Below are 14,734 nucleotides of genomic sequence, written 5' to 3' on the forward strand. Positions count from 1 at the left end.
CTTCGTTTCTTATCAGCCAAAGTCGACAAAGCGGTAAGTAGAGGTATCACTTTACGACACATGTATACACAATACAACATTTTGAATATTGAAGATGATGATTAAATGTCTATATACTTGAATGGGAAATTTGGTATGTACAGTTTGTTTTTATTAAACAAAAAAGCCACTGCATATGTATCATATACAGTCAAACATCGTTATCTCAAAGTCGGTGGGGCTACGGATAAACTTCGAGAGATCCGGGGTTTCGAGAATATCAAGGTTGAAATACAAAGAAAAATTGTAGTTGGGATTCCAAGTCTTTTTGCCATATCCATGGTATTCTAGATATCGATGTATGAGCTACCGAAGTTCAAATGTGTTGCGTCCAATGGAACCTGCTAATTTATAGAAAGACTGAATGTAGGTAAATCAAATATTAAAAGGTAAACTTGTGTGAATAAATAACCACAATATGTGTACAGGGTCAAGAACAATTTTGATTTCCCCTTACATTCCACTGAGTGGTTGTTCCTAAAATTTATTTGTTCCTATGTCCAATGGATATTATCACCCTTAACTATTTTCATCTAGTGAAAGACGGATTTCATCAACATGAACATATCATTACATGATGTCTTTTTAGCATGTTTTCATGAACTAGTATACTTATTTTGTGAGAAAAAATCTTGATGGTTATGAATTGAATACTATAATTTAATTTCTCATGTGATCGGAGAACAATATTCACCCTGATGTTTGGATTTTCTCAAGGTAAATCCTGATATTGATCCCAGTGACATCAATAAGTTCAGATTAACTATTTGAAATGGACATTGAACCCTCCATCGGGATTATGGCACATTTCCGGCCGCATATACGTTAGAATTAAACTATAATAGAATGAACAAAATCCCTCTTGTAAAGATATGAGATCCCTATCTCGGCGGAAGGATGAGGTGATAAACCAAAGGAAGTGTTAGGCTGCTGAAAACTCTGATGAAATATCCTTCAATGCAAAAATCTTGAGGTACATGACTCGTTACCATTATTCAACGGAAGAGGTACTCCTTTGATTTCATCACATAATAACGAAATTTACAAAATGTTTACCTCCGCCCTCTGATTTTATCCATTTTGCCATGATGCATTTTAATAATAAGATGAAATATCTTTATTTCACACTCTTTACGTTGTTAACGTTACGTAAAATATCCTCAAATATTATTTGCACCGCGGTGCCGATAACGGTATCATGCCGAGTGCAACTTTCACCTGTGCCGAGGTGATAAATAACTGAAAATCTAGCGGATATAAATATCTCTACGTCACTTGTATGACGACGTAATAGTTAATTGAGAGATTTCCCCACGTGATACGATGTTTGTTTATGTATTGACAAACGATTTTTACTAAAAAAAATATGCCACGCTTGGAAGAATCTTACTTTAATTTGAATATGCTGTTATTGTTATTTTACTCGGGACACCTTAACCCCGCTGTGTATATCTTGATCAGGTAAACCAAGTAATCCGTGGTCAGAATCAATGTGCCAAGAACGGCCTAACAATCGGTATGAAACACGCAAGACAGTCTTTGACCCAATGACTAGATTAATCCTAAGGACATCCCGTTCATTCCTGGGGCAAACGAAAACTATTTACTTGAATGACTGTTCCTGGGCACCTGATCCCCGTGTTCACCTGTTCTTTCATTTGTATTATTGGTAAAACATTTTCCTTTGTTCTGGTCGACCGTAGTATTTATCTAGTTCGTGTCAATAGTTAATTTATTGCGTTTTATCTTTATCTGTTTGCATACTTAAGATATAAGGAATTAATGTAATATTCTAGAATAGTATATTGTGGACCATCGTACCGTACAGGGGGTTGATTCTGCGGGTCTAGAATTTGACGATTTGCCGGCTCAAAGGTATGTTAATAATTTTAGCGGAATAAATTTGGCAGACAGGGAAGAGTTATCTCTTTTCCACATACTGAAGTCGCAATTGGGTGCAGATTTGGCGAGTGAAATTTTGGCGGAAAGCTATCTAACCGCTCAAAGAATCCAAAATTATGACCCCGCGGAAAAACCCCCGCTATATGGTATCGAGTTATGTTGTATATGTGTTTCCTCGTAAATTTATGCTGCAGGGAAATTGTTCCTTTAGTTCTTCATGTGTAGAAAAGAACAGATGACATGCATCACAGCCGTACAATGTCTGATATAGAGTTTGCTTCGACGTGCCCATTTTTTTGGTTTAATATGAGACTCGAGAGCAAAGTCAGGGGATTAATGAACTATAACGAACACAGTAGAGTGTATGCGATTTTGAAAAGAAATATCATTTAAAGAATTCAGCATTACAGTCGTGCACAAAACAAATCGTAAAGTAATTAGAACCTTTAGTCAGCTGAGATATATATGTACGACAAGACATCAATCATCATCAAATCTATCACCCTCTTTCTAAGGATTGTTGTACATGGTTTGCTTCCTACATCTGATTGAAGATACAGAAGGTAGCTATATGAAACGGATTGAACATAGTTAGAATGTTTGCCGAATAAGAAAGGTACAGATAATGAACGGTGATCTATTAAGAATTCAAAATTAAAATGATGACACCACAGGCCCTTGTAATTACCGGAAGTTGAATCAGTTGTGTAGGAGGAGTAAGAATCCCCTGTTGGCTGGTTACACCCTCTATTCCCTATCCTGATCAGCGAAACGGAGTAGTCCATGGTTCGAATCATCATGTAAAGAACGATGTTTCTCTCATATCTACGTATGTAAGATATAGATATTTTATGACATAAAGGTATGAAAGATATTTCTATCTTTCATATCACGTGATGTTTATCTTTCATATCCCATGACGTAATAATCAATATACAACTAGCCTGCAACTTACCTCGATTGACGAACACTAGCGTCCGCACAGCTCTTGTACAAAAAATGAGATTGTAATGTCCCTGATAATCTCCAGGTGTATGTGACCGAACACAAAAATATACATGTCATCCATTGAACAACTACCGCACACTCAACAACAGTCACAAATTCCTCATATTGAAAATGCTGTCGAGTACATTTATGTCATCCAGTGCATTATGCCAGTTCACAGAAATCCGGCCCACACGGTCTACTAGTTCTAGCCCTACCTTCACATTCACTCTGCCAACGTCTATTGTCCCTATATGTGTCTCAGGTGAAACAAGTGCCTCCAATGTCCATGAGACTCGAGTCCTTGCATATGTGGAAACGAAAGTTTATCCATGCCCATATTCACCAACAAAAACCACTTGGAATCTATCGTCATACACTCGTCATTAAATAACTGCTCAATTGATATCAATATCAATTCTACTTTAACTTAAAGCGTGCAGTTGTGGATTCAGATTCTGATTAGGTCTGTCAAAATGTTTCGCGCTGATGGACTGCCGAGTGACGTCACGCATCACCCTGATTATTTATTTATTGTGTACTTTTATATTCAAAGAGGAATAACTCTAATACAATTCACTTTTACAGTCGTTGGCCGATTTTTTTTGTCAGCGACGTACTTGCCAAAATGAAGGTCGTAGAATTCGATTCTGGTGTTATTTTTAATGTACAGCAAAAAATTAATTAATTGGAAAATTCTCAAAATGGCGTCGCTAGGCACAAGGAAAACGGAAAATTTCTAGAAATATGAGAGAAAAATACTCTTTTATGAGTTGCCATGAGATATTAAGGTGATTTCACCCTCGGGTTTACAAAAAAGCTGTAACACCCTCGGCAAAGCCTCGGGTTTCACAGCTTTTTTGCAACCCTCGGGTGGAATCACCTTATATTTCATGGCTACTCATAAGAGAGTCTTATAAGCTTAGTGCTAAGGTTTCCCGAGAAAAATCTCAGTTATGTACTTTAGTGCACTTCACATCAAGACGTGTATGTCTACAGACATATCGCAGGGAAATGTGAAAACATCTTGTTATCTACTTCCGCTATCAAATTATAAGCTGTGTATGTGCAGAGATGTTTTGTAAATGCTTGTTAAATGAAAATGTTTCTGTTTTTTGTTGTCTAATTCCTCATTTAAATATAAAGTATGTGCTACGGTAATTTGTATATTATATACTGACTTTGAAATCGTCCCTAACGTACATAGGCGTTTGGAATAAGAAAGTCAATCGTGGATAAAGAAAGATTTGGCGTAAGTGAAATATGGGTGTCGTTTGCTGTTATTTTGTATAAAACCATGGGAGAAAACACATCTCTGCGAATTTTGCTGGGAAGGTTCAATATGTTTAATGCTTAATTATTATTATCACAGGTGTTCTAAGATTTGAAGATGCGCGACATCTTGGTCCAATACTACTACAAGGATCGATACAACCTGGCATCGCCCAGCATTATTAAAGTACATGTATATTTAACCAAGTCTCGACTCTCTAATTACTTTAAATTTCAATACAATGTCATCATTCATTTGCGCCAAAGCGATCGATTTATTGCGGGAATTGTAATATGTATGGTCTTTCCTGAAAATATTCCTAACCTAATCTTATTAATGACAATGTACATAGCGACATGGATTTTGGTTACAAAATAACATATATGTGGCGTGTCAATTTTACTAACTATACGTTTCATAATACGGCATCTTTAACATTCCCGCGAGCCTACACAATTGGTATGAAACACTTCATACAATATTCGATTCAATGACAGATTTTGTTCGCAAAGAAGGTCGTGGTGTCAACCATATAATTTGCGAAATGCTGTATTTTGACAATACATTTGAAACCTCTGTAATACCAACTTATTTGTAATGAAATGTGAATATAACGAACTGTGACCAATCTCATAACTCCTATAAAGGTGAATATAACTAACAGTGACCAATTTCATAACTCCTATAAAGGTGAAGATAACGAACAGTGATCAATCTCATAACTCCTATAAAGGTGAATATAACGAACAGTGACCAATCTCATAACTCCTATTAGCAATACAAAATAGATAGTTGGACAAACACGGACCCATGGACACACCAGAGATATGTAGCATGTCTCGATTTAAAACTTTATCATACGCGGAACACGCTCTCCTGTATGGAAACATTTGACGGAAATAACACCATAAACGTGTGATATTATTGAAAGAGAAAATATCAATCATATATAATTCACTAAAACATTTCCTTTAGTTGTGTTCAGCTGATTTTAGTTTGATTTGACCACAATGAGTATCTATCATTAACGTGTTTTGGATGAACATTAAAAGTCGTTATAAATTGATGACATTTTCTGATTTGTGTACGCATTCAAAGCTGGTTGTTTTAATTGTAGGATGGATCTACTGGTTTGGTATATCTGACCTGATAGAGGAAGATAGATGGATTTATTCGTCCGATCAGGAAGTAATACAAGTGAATGGCTTTCAACCAGGGGAACCAAATCGGTTCAGTTATTCAAATTGCGGCGCTTTGTGGCCAGGTTACTTGGGCAAATGGGCCGACGAACCATGCTGGGCAAATTACAAATTTGTTTGTGAGACTGAATTTGAGTGATAAAATGTCCGAAACACATCCATTTCTACTAGGAAATCGATAAACATGTTCAAATTTTCGCTGGCTTATGAAGATTGACGCCTACAGGATCAAATATTGGAACCCAAGAGGCATCTTCAAATGTTAAATAGGCATCGCACAACTTTCGTTTGCTGCATGGTTTGTTTTAAAATGCCATTTATAAATCATAATTGATATTGAGATGAAAGCCCATCTTCGAATATGAAACTAACCACCCACATTGCACCATGAAGATCCATGCAGTAACCCTGAAACAAAATGAACACTCCTCAATTATGTAAATTTGAATGTTCTCATTGAATATGTAGCTGAGTTATTATTTCGTGACTGAGAATTTCTTTGATCCTTGTCACAGAATATCCTTGCAACTAAATGTGATTTTGAGATAGCTGGTTGAGAAAAAGAACTATTAATTGAAATTCTGCAGGTTGAGGATTTTCGAACACCACGTAGACACATGTCTCACATCTAGGATTAGCCGATCATGATGCTACGAATTTGTTTTGGCAGAAACTTAAAATAATCTTTATTTCCGAGCAACAGGTGTTTTCTTTAGACACCTTTGCAGAATGCTTTCCATCATCAATGTACCTGTTTTGAGCCAACTTTACAACCTTTGGAATATCCTTTCCCTTAAAATGTGAAAAACGAATAGTGACCATTTCCTGTAAATCCTAAAAAGAATACAATGGTCTATTATGACAGACATGGGATACTAATGATATATTCAAATCGGGATCCCCACGGGATATTAATGTTTGTTATTTGATAGAAAACAAACCCATAAATCATGAAAAACATCGTGATCCCACCTCTGGTGTGTCCAGTGGTCCGTGTTTGGCCAACTATCTATTTTGTATTGCTTATAGGAGTTATGAGATTGATCACTGTTCGTTATCTCCACCTTTCATATGTTTATTTTAATATAGACCTGCTTGTCGGAAAATATTGTCTATATGCTAAAGATGTAGATAAGCCATGTGAATACAAATGATACATGTATAATATTGTCATCTGTAGGAAATATTGATCATTGTTGACTCGGTTGAATGTTACAAAATTTGTCACAAAAATTTCAGCGATGTTATCAGTTGTAATAACAAGCCGTACAAGACATATATCGTGCGTTTAGACAACGTAATATCTGACGATTTCTTCTGATTAAGGTTCATTACGTCTTAATCCAATTGATTAGCATTAATTTGAGATCAACCTGTTCTCCAAATCCGATGAAGTCATTGTCAGATGATTTCATTCATTATGTAATAAAATCATCTATTATTTCCTTATTCTGCAGTGAAGTTGTCGACGTTGCCGTCTAATTCAGCTTTATCTACGCATACAAACAATTTAATTATGAAATAAATGATTGTGTAGCTGATCTGATTTTCATTTGTAGTTTCTAATATAACAGCATCTGTTCTGAAAGATATTATATTTAGGAAGAAACAACAAAATGCACCAATTTATTCATTATTGATTTATTTCATTTCACAATTTTAGACTTCAATATGTGCAGGGTATTTCAAATGACAATTAATTGTAGCTTTGCGAAGAAAATATTATTCAAAAACCAATAAAGTGAAGGTTACGATCCCTAATCGATTTATAACACGTACCGGAGTATAAGGAATACAAAATTAAGAGTGGGGTAAACATGGACGCCTGGACATAACCAGCGGCGTCAGGTGCCTAGGAGGAGTAGGCATCTCCTGTCAACCGGTCACATCCGCCGTGAGCCCTTTATGTTGACTAAGTAAACGAAGTGAAGCCTATATGTTGGGTGGCAATGGACAAAATGCCGATTTGTTCTTTGTGTGTTAAAATAAAATGAAATATAAATTTATTTGACAAAATACGACTTCACATAAAATAACGATGATCAATTTCATGAATCCTCTAACGAATGCATATTGAGAGCAAGACAAACAAGGATCACTTGAAGCACCAAAGATAAAAGAAAAACCAAAGGAAAAGTACAAATGTTAACCGGTCACACCGCTGTTAGCCCTCTATCTTGAAAAAGTTTATGCTATAATCTGAAATCCAAATGAGTACATAACAAACGGCCTAACACTTGGAATAAAACACATCCGACAGCAGTTGACCTGTTGTATTCGCAATTGAGATTGAAATTCTGACGTCAAATGTGATTGTCGAAAATCATGTGGTACAATGTATCAACTTACTTTGGATTACTATTCCTTATCTTCACCTGTCATGCTCTCGAGTATCAAATCAAGTGGGGCACATGTACACCATCTTCAAGTGATAATGGAATATTGCTGTATAACTTTGGAAAGGTAGCGATGCTAAAGCTGAATTTATATGTTACTTGTCTGTCTCACTTAAAAGAAAACGATCATACGCAGAACATGCTCTCGCGCACCCATTGTCATTAACATCAAATGCAGTTGATAATGGATTATTACTACATAGATATATAGGAAATTGAAGATGTAGAAGCTAAAGCTTTCTCTTTTGTGATACAGTTAATTTTTTAGTTTACCATCAATGTATATGATCAGTAAAACAGCACACTATGAATACCATACGGAAGATTCTGTGGTGTCGTTCACTTCGATTTCAATGGGATATGTCGAATAGAGTTGATGTATTCAATTATAGAGGTGACCTTAGAAAGTTCATGAATACGTATCTCTTGAAATATGCTATCGTAAAGGGGTATCATGATTGCAAACAAAAATGGTAGGGGCGTATGGTATGCATCCTCTTCCCAAAGTGCAGATTAGTGAACTAGTTTAAAGAACCAGTTGAAATGCATCGACATAAATTTAACTTCTTGTATGATGTAAACATCGGATGATATGATATGGTCAGTTCCTGAAACTTAAAACCATTATCAAAGGAATAGAGGTCGTTAACATGAAAGGTGAAGATAGCGAACAGTGATCAATTTCATATTCCCTATAAGCAACATAAAATAGAGAGATGGGCAAACACGGACCCCTGGATACACCAGAGGTAGGATCAGGCGCCTAGGAGGAGTAAGCATCACCCGCCGTGAGCCACATATCTTGATCAGGCAAATAAATCCACTTGTAGTCAAAACAGTGTACCAAGAACAGCCCAACAATCGGCATGAAACACGTCAGAAAGCACCCGACCCAATGATAGGTTGCATTGGCAAACCTGATCGTTATACCGACCATAGAACCTGTAAAATGCTGATAAACAAGACTGTTGGAACACCTGCACCATCAACTTGTTTGTCAGTAGCCCGTCTCGATTAAAAAACCGACCATACACACGATGAATTAAAGACTAGACTTTTTAACATCACAGATGGGTTGCTTCTTCAACAAAAATGGAAAACGGAAATATTCATATCTGGTGATCAGTCATCCAAAAACTTACTTTTTGAAACACCACTCTGATTCTACGTACAAGTACTCTGAAGTTGAAATAAAAAATATGCTAGAGTTCTTCATTGACAATATCTTCGTGGTCTTTGGTGATCAGGTGTTCCAACAGTCTGTTGGAATTCTCATGGACACGAATTGTGATCCCTTGTTAGCTGACCTGTTTCTATATTCATATGAAGCAGAATTTATTCAAAAACTTCTCCTTGAGAAGAAACAAATTCTTGCTGTGTCCTTCAATTCGACATTTTGATAGATCGACGACCTTTTGTCTATTAACAATAGTAACTTTAAATCTTCTGTCGATGCGATTTATCCCTGTGAGCTCGAAATAAAAGACATCACAGAGTCGTCCACTTCTGCTTCATACTTAGATATTTTATTGAAAGTAGACATTAACGGCAAACTGACAACTCAACTGTATGACAAACGGGATGATTTCAGCTTCTTCATCGTCAATGTCCCATATTTATGTAGCAATATTCCATTATCACCTGCATATGGTGTTTATATCTCAACTGATTCGATATGCAAGAGCTTGTTCTGGGTATAGTCAGTTTTTAAATGGAGGTAAGCTACTGACAAACAAGTTGATGGTACAGGGATTTCAACAGTCTCGATTGAAGTCAGCATTTCGCAAATTCTATGGTCGTTATAACGATCTAGTTCGTCAATACAACCTCGCATTGGGTCAAATGCTGTCTGACGTGTTTCATACCGATTGTTAAGGCGTTCTTGGCACACTGATTTGACTGCGGATAACTCCGTTTACCTGATCAGAATATGGGGTTCACGACGGGTGTGACCGGTCAACAGGGGATGCTTACTCCTCCTAGGCACCTGATCCCACCTCTGGTGTGTCCAGGGGTCCGTGTTTGCCCAACTATCTATTTTGTATTGCTTGTAGGAGTTATGAGATTGATCACTGTTCGTTATCTTCACCTTGCATTCAAATGATTAAACAGAGTCATATAATGCTTTTATAGGAAATACGTAGAGATAAATATGTAATTTTATCTTGTGAAAAGTAAAAATTCTATTCAATACAAAGTAATTCAAACACATTAAAAAAATTGATTATCATTCTAAATGTAATAATCTTCTACCAATGACTTTTGACTTGAAGAGTTTTTTTAAATGTTTGCTACACCAACTAATCTAACTTATGACTAATCCATGGAAATTATGAAATTTGTACTTTATAACAATTATTAAGATTATGACAGAACACTTTCACTTAATAATAGGCACACACGTTTCTGCTTCCTGACACAAATCAGTTTTATTGTCAGCACTTTTCTTCAAAACTTAAAGGAACCATATACATGTATCTTATAATGGTTGCTATGGTAACAAAAGAATCATTTATATTGCTAATTTAAGCAGAATTGTATATCAATTTATATGTTTAAATATGATATGACAATGAGTTTACACTATCACATGGTAATAAGCAGACCTGTAATGCTTTCTGATACAAATTAACATACTAGTTTACTTATTAAAACCTTGTTATAAAATACTGAAATATGGTTACTATGGCAACTGAAATATTTCATAACATGAGAATTCATAATATTTATCATTGTTTATGCCAAATTCAATAGATTAAGGATATTATATTGATAAATTATCAAAATTTGACTCATACATTCATATTATGAGATTTTTCATATTACCATGGCAACCAATTTCTCAAGCTATATAATTTTATTGAGCAAAATAAGACATTGGTCGTTTTTTTTATATTTTACACATAATGGGATGAATTAAATCATATATAACTTTCATTGATGTGTGTTGTTGTGTTTTCTTGTAAATGATGTCATAAAATGGCTTAAAAATGATTTTTTTTTAAAATAGTCAAAATGCTAAAACATTGATTTTTCAACCTCAGGAACAATAGGTAATCCAATATTGATTTATTGATGATTATTAAGAATTTATTATACTGAACCTAATCTTTAAGCAAGCAATAGAGAAATTTGTACATCAGTAAAATTAATTTGTTTATGTTTAATCAAAAACAGTCCAAAATCGAGCATTTTTAAGCATCTTGGGAGCTGTTTTCACAATGTTCTTGTTACCATGGCAACGGTACCTCAATTTCGAATTTTGGTGCCAAATTCTATGAGAGGGTATCAAATAATCACTATATGCCAAATTTCAGCAAAATCGGTGGGGGGTACCTTTCCACCCCTATAATAAAAATTTTGATGCTTACAGAGAATGGCTCTTAATGTCTTTTGGATGACGTTCACGCAGAAAGGTAGCAAGTGTCTTGCTACAACTTGAAATGAATTGCTCGCGCAACATTAGATCTTTTAACCCTTCAAACGTAGGTGGAGATTTCGCGAGCTCCATCCACCTTGTTAAATAATTGTCTATGCACGCGAGGAATTGAGGGGGATTCTCGCCCTTATCTGGCTTAGTACCTCTGAATTTCTCACGAAACCCTTCCTCAGATAATCTAAATCTCTGAAGCAATGAACGTTTGAGCTTGTCATAATCAAATGCATCTCCGGGCGACAAACGAGAATAAACCTCAAGAGAAGTACCTGTGAGCAATGCACTAAGGTTTACTGACCATGTATCCCTAGACCACTTAGCATTTTCTGCGAATCTTTCAAATCTTTGCATCAAAACAATCTCTTTGATCATTAATAGGAGGAAGCTTAGGCAACTTAGCACGACCTTAAACACCTGAGGCTATAGGGACACCTTCATGTTTAGAGTTAATTTCCAATGCTAACGTTTCTGCTTTAACTCTCTAACTGGATTTGTTTCTCTAACAATGACATTTGATTGTTTGATTCTTTCATTTGCATTTCCATGCTTAACTCTTTTTCTTTTCTCCTCGCTTCTTGCTCACATTGCATTATCTGCAAATCCAGTTCCTTCTCTTCTCTTTTTGCCTCCCTTTCCCTTGCTATCTCTTCTCTCAACAGTTTATCTTCTTCCATTTTTCTTTCAGTTTTCTCTTTTTCTCTAACATATTCCAACAACTTATCTCCTTGCAAACCTAACTTATGCCCAATTTCTACTAATTTCTCTAACTTTTTCTCCATTTTTAAAGCTCAGTTTAATCAGTGTAAGGAAGTTGTTATTCAAAATATTTCCATCCCGGACGAGCCCCCAATTGTCACAATTTGTGATAATGGCAAGGAAATAATCCCTCGTTGCAAACCGTTCGTTGAAGAAAGATCAAGAGCATGTGCAAATAAGTTTATTATCGTGCTCACTAATATAGCAAGTAACATCTACACTCATACACACGCATGCACACAACAACACGCATATACACAAAAACAAGACAAAAATATAACAAAATAAAAAAATATGAATTTACAGACGATTACACGTGTACCCGACTAAAGCTAAATGTTACGTTATGTTGCCTTATGTAAGAAAACCAGCAGACTTGTCTCTCGAATTCGAAATATGTTACACAGGATGGCGAAACAAAATACGTTGACTAAAGAGTTACCACACTTTACACAACAGTCGTTGGTTGTCTTCAGACACGTGGTGACACTTTGTCCATCACTCGCTCAACGTTTCTGTAGCCGTGAACGTATTTCCTGTATTTCTATAGGTCGTTCTCCAACGCTGTTCAACTATCTCAGAACGCAATGTTATACATGTTGCGAGCACCTGCTCGAGCCATACAATAACACACACAGCTGGTCACCTATAATTACACAGTAACAGTCGGGGTTTTTACATTTACATTATATACTGAAAACTTGCATATGTCGGGTATATTGTGTAATACAAATAAACTGGTTACATAAATTTAAATAGAGTAACAAAATTTCCTAACGTAAACAAAAATAAACAGTTCACACCCACCGCTGTCGAAATGCTCAAAATTGTGTTCTCACTTTCCACACAGGAACATCATTCGAACACCCGTACTAAATGTACATACAACGCAGGACCAATAAACCACACAGGTAAAACTCTCGACCACACAGGTCTATCATTTTCACACATTGGGCGGGCACACCTTCCCACTTCCACGGCCTGGTCAGAACTAACACGTAAGCATTTACAAACCGGTCTGACAGCCGTGACCAACTATCCGTAACGACTATATGATGAGAACAAACTATGCAACGCCATAACAAGCATAATAAAACAAACTCAAATTGTAACAGAAGTGAAAGCCAACTATGCAGATAGGGCCATGAAGACGATGAAAGCGAAGATATATCGTTACATGACATTCAAACAATCCAAACGATATATCGATCGTCTTCAGGAATTCCCTCGGAGTTACAACAAGACGTATCACCGCACTATTGACACCAAATTCAAACAACCAGGAAGAGGCACGTGTATCTACGTACCTGTCCCGACAGAAAATTCCTCGCAAACAAACAAAGAGACCATACAGGTTCAAAGTGGGTAATAAGTGCAGGTTTCGGCAATATTGTCCGGTTTTGATAGGGAATACGATCGAAAGTGGTCTGGTGAAATTTTCGTCGTCCATCGTCATTTTCTGAGGAACAGTATTCCAGTGTACAAACTCAATGACCACAACAACGAAGTCATTACGGGAACATTCTATCAACCGGAGCTGCAAAAAGTGGGCGTTAGAGACGAGGATATGTTTAAGATTGAAAAGATATTCCAAGACCCGTGGCAGAGGACCAAACAAACAACATTTCGTAAAATGACTGTATTGGCCGAAGAAATTCAATTCTTGGATAAATGCGCGTGGCATATCTGCAGAACGTTTTATATTTATCAAATTCATATTCTAATTACCTTGAAATTAAATGTATTCATATTTTGTTGAAAAGATTAATCTCCATTGTATGCATGTCTTACAATAAAATATGAACACAAAGAATGTATTGTTTTGTATTGAAATCTGTATGTATCTTATATCAAGGATATAACAGGGCTTTCCCACACCTAAAATAGATCAGTTTCAAATAGTGTGCTCTGATTGGTCAAAAGTTAGAAAATAGATCAAATTGAAATACTGTGCTCTGATTGGTCAACAATTTGATGACGTCATTATACGTCAATTTCAAAGAGTGATCTATACCCATTCACCCCTCTACTATTCCAATTCTTCCGATCATCATGTTTTTAATTTCATTACAGCACCAATTGGCCGTAATAAAAAAAAATGCTGTATTTTGTAATCGTGCAATTGTTTTCATGAACAAGGAAGCCATCATAGTTTGGTCAATTCTTCCCCAAACAGCGTACATGTAAGACGATAGTTGAGGATGTCTGCTTGTATTTAGTTATGATTCAAATTAATAATAAATCTCGTTGCCTGGCACTGGCCACGTGAGGGTTCTCATTCACTCTTGAAAGAGCCATATTTTTGAAAATGTAAACCCCGGAAGTAACGAAATACTCCCTAAAGTAAAGAATTAATCCCAAAAGTGTGCAGTGACAATTATTTGTCATTTTGACTAAGAAAGAAAAAGGAATTATGATAGTATAGTCTTTAATCTTTATGATGAAATGATGATATTATAATGTGTCATGATGATTCAGTCTTTAATCTTAATGGTGAAATGATGATATTAAAATGTGACTTTTCTCTTTGATATTGTATAGGAATACTTAAAATTATATGACGTGTGTGTTAGTACATGTACACTGCATCAAACTGAATTATAAAATCATTCAATTACAAATATGTTTCAACAAATGAAGTTTTAAAAGAATAACGCTCTTTGTAGTATAAAACTTCATTGTTATTTCGGATTTCAAACATTTCGGTTGAGCATCACTGAAGAGACATTATTTGTCGAAATGTGCA

At 35.8% G+C, this 14,734-nt stretch overlaps 1 long non-coding RNA gene across 1 annotated transcript; it reads right to left on the reverse strand.

The window, feature by feature from the left end:
• Window positions 1-12,155: 12,155 nt before the first annotated feature.
• LOC130054326 (uncharacterized) lies at window positions 12,156-12,985 on the reverse strand. Its single transcript, XR_008802641.1, has 2 exons — window positions 12,796-12,985; window positions 12,156-12,634 (listed from the first exon to the last, which is right to left on the reverse strand). It is a non-coding gene; the product is annotated as an uncharacterized LOC130054326 (long non-coding RNA).
• Between the last annotated feature and the right edge of the window lie 1,749 nt (window positions 12,986-14,734).

The sequence above is a fragment of the Ostrea edulis genome, chromosome 4 (genome assembly GCF_947568905.1).
Source record: "Ostrea edulis chromosome 4, xbOstEdul1.1, whole genome shotgun sequence".
Lineage (NCBI taxonomy): Eukaryota > Metazoa > Mollusca > Bivalvia > Ostreida > Ostreidae > Ostrea > Ostrea edulis.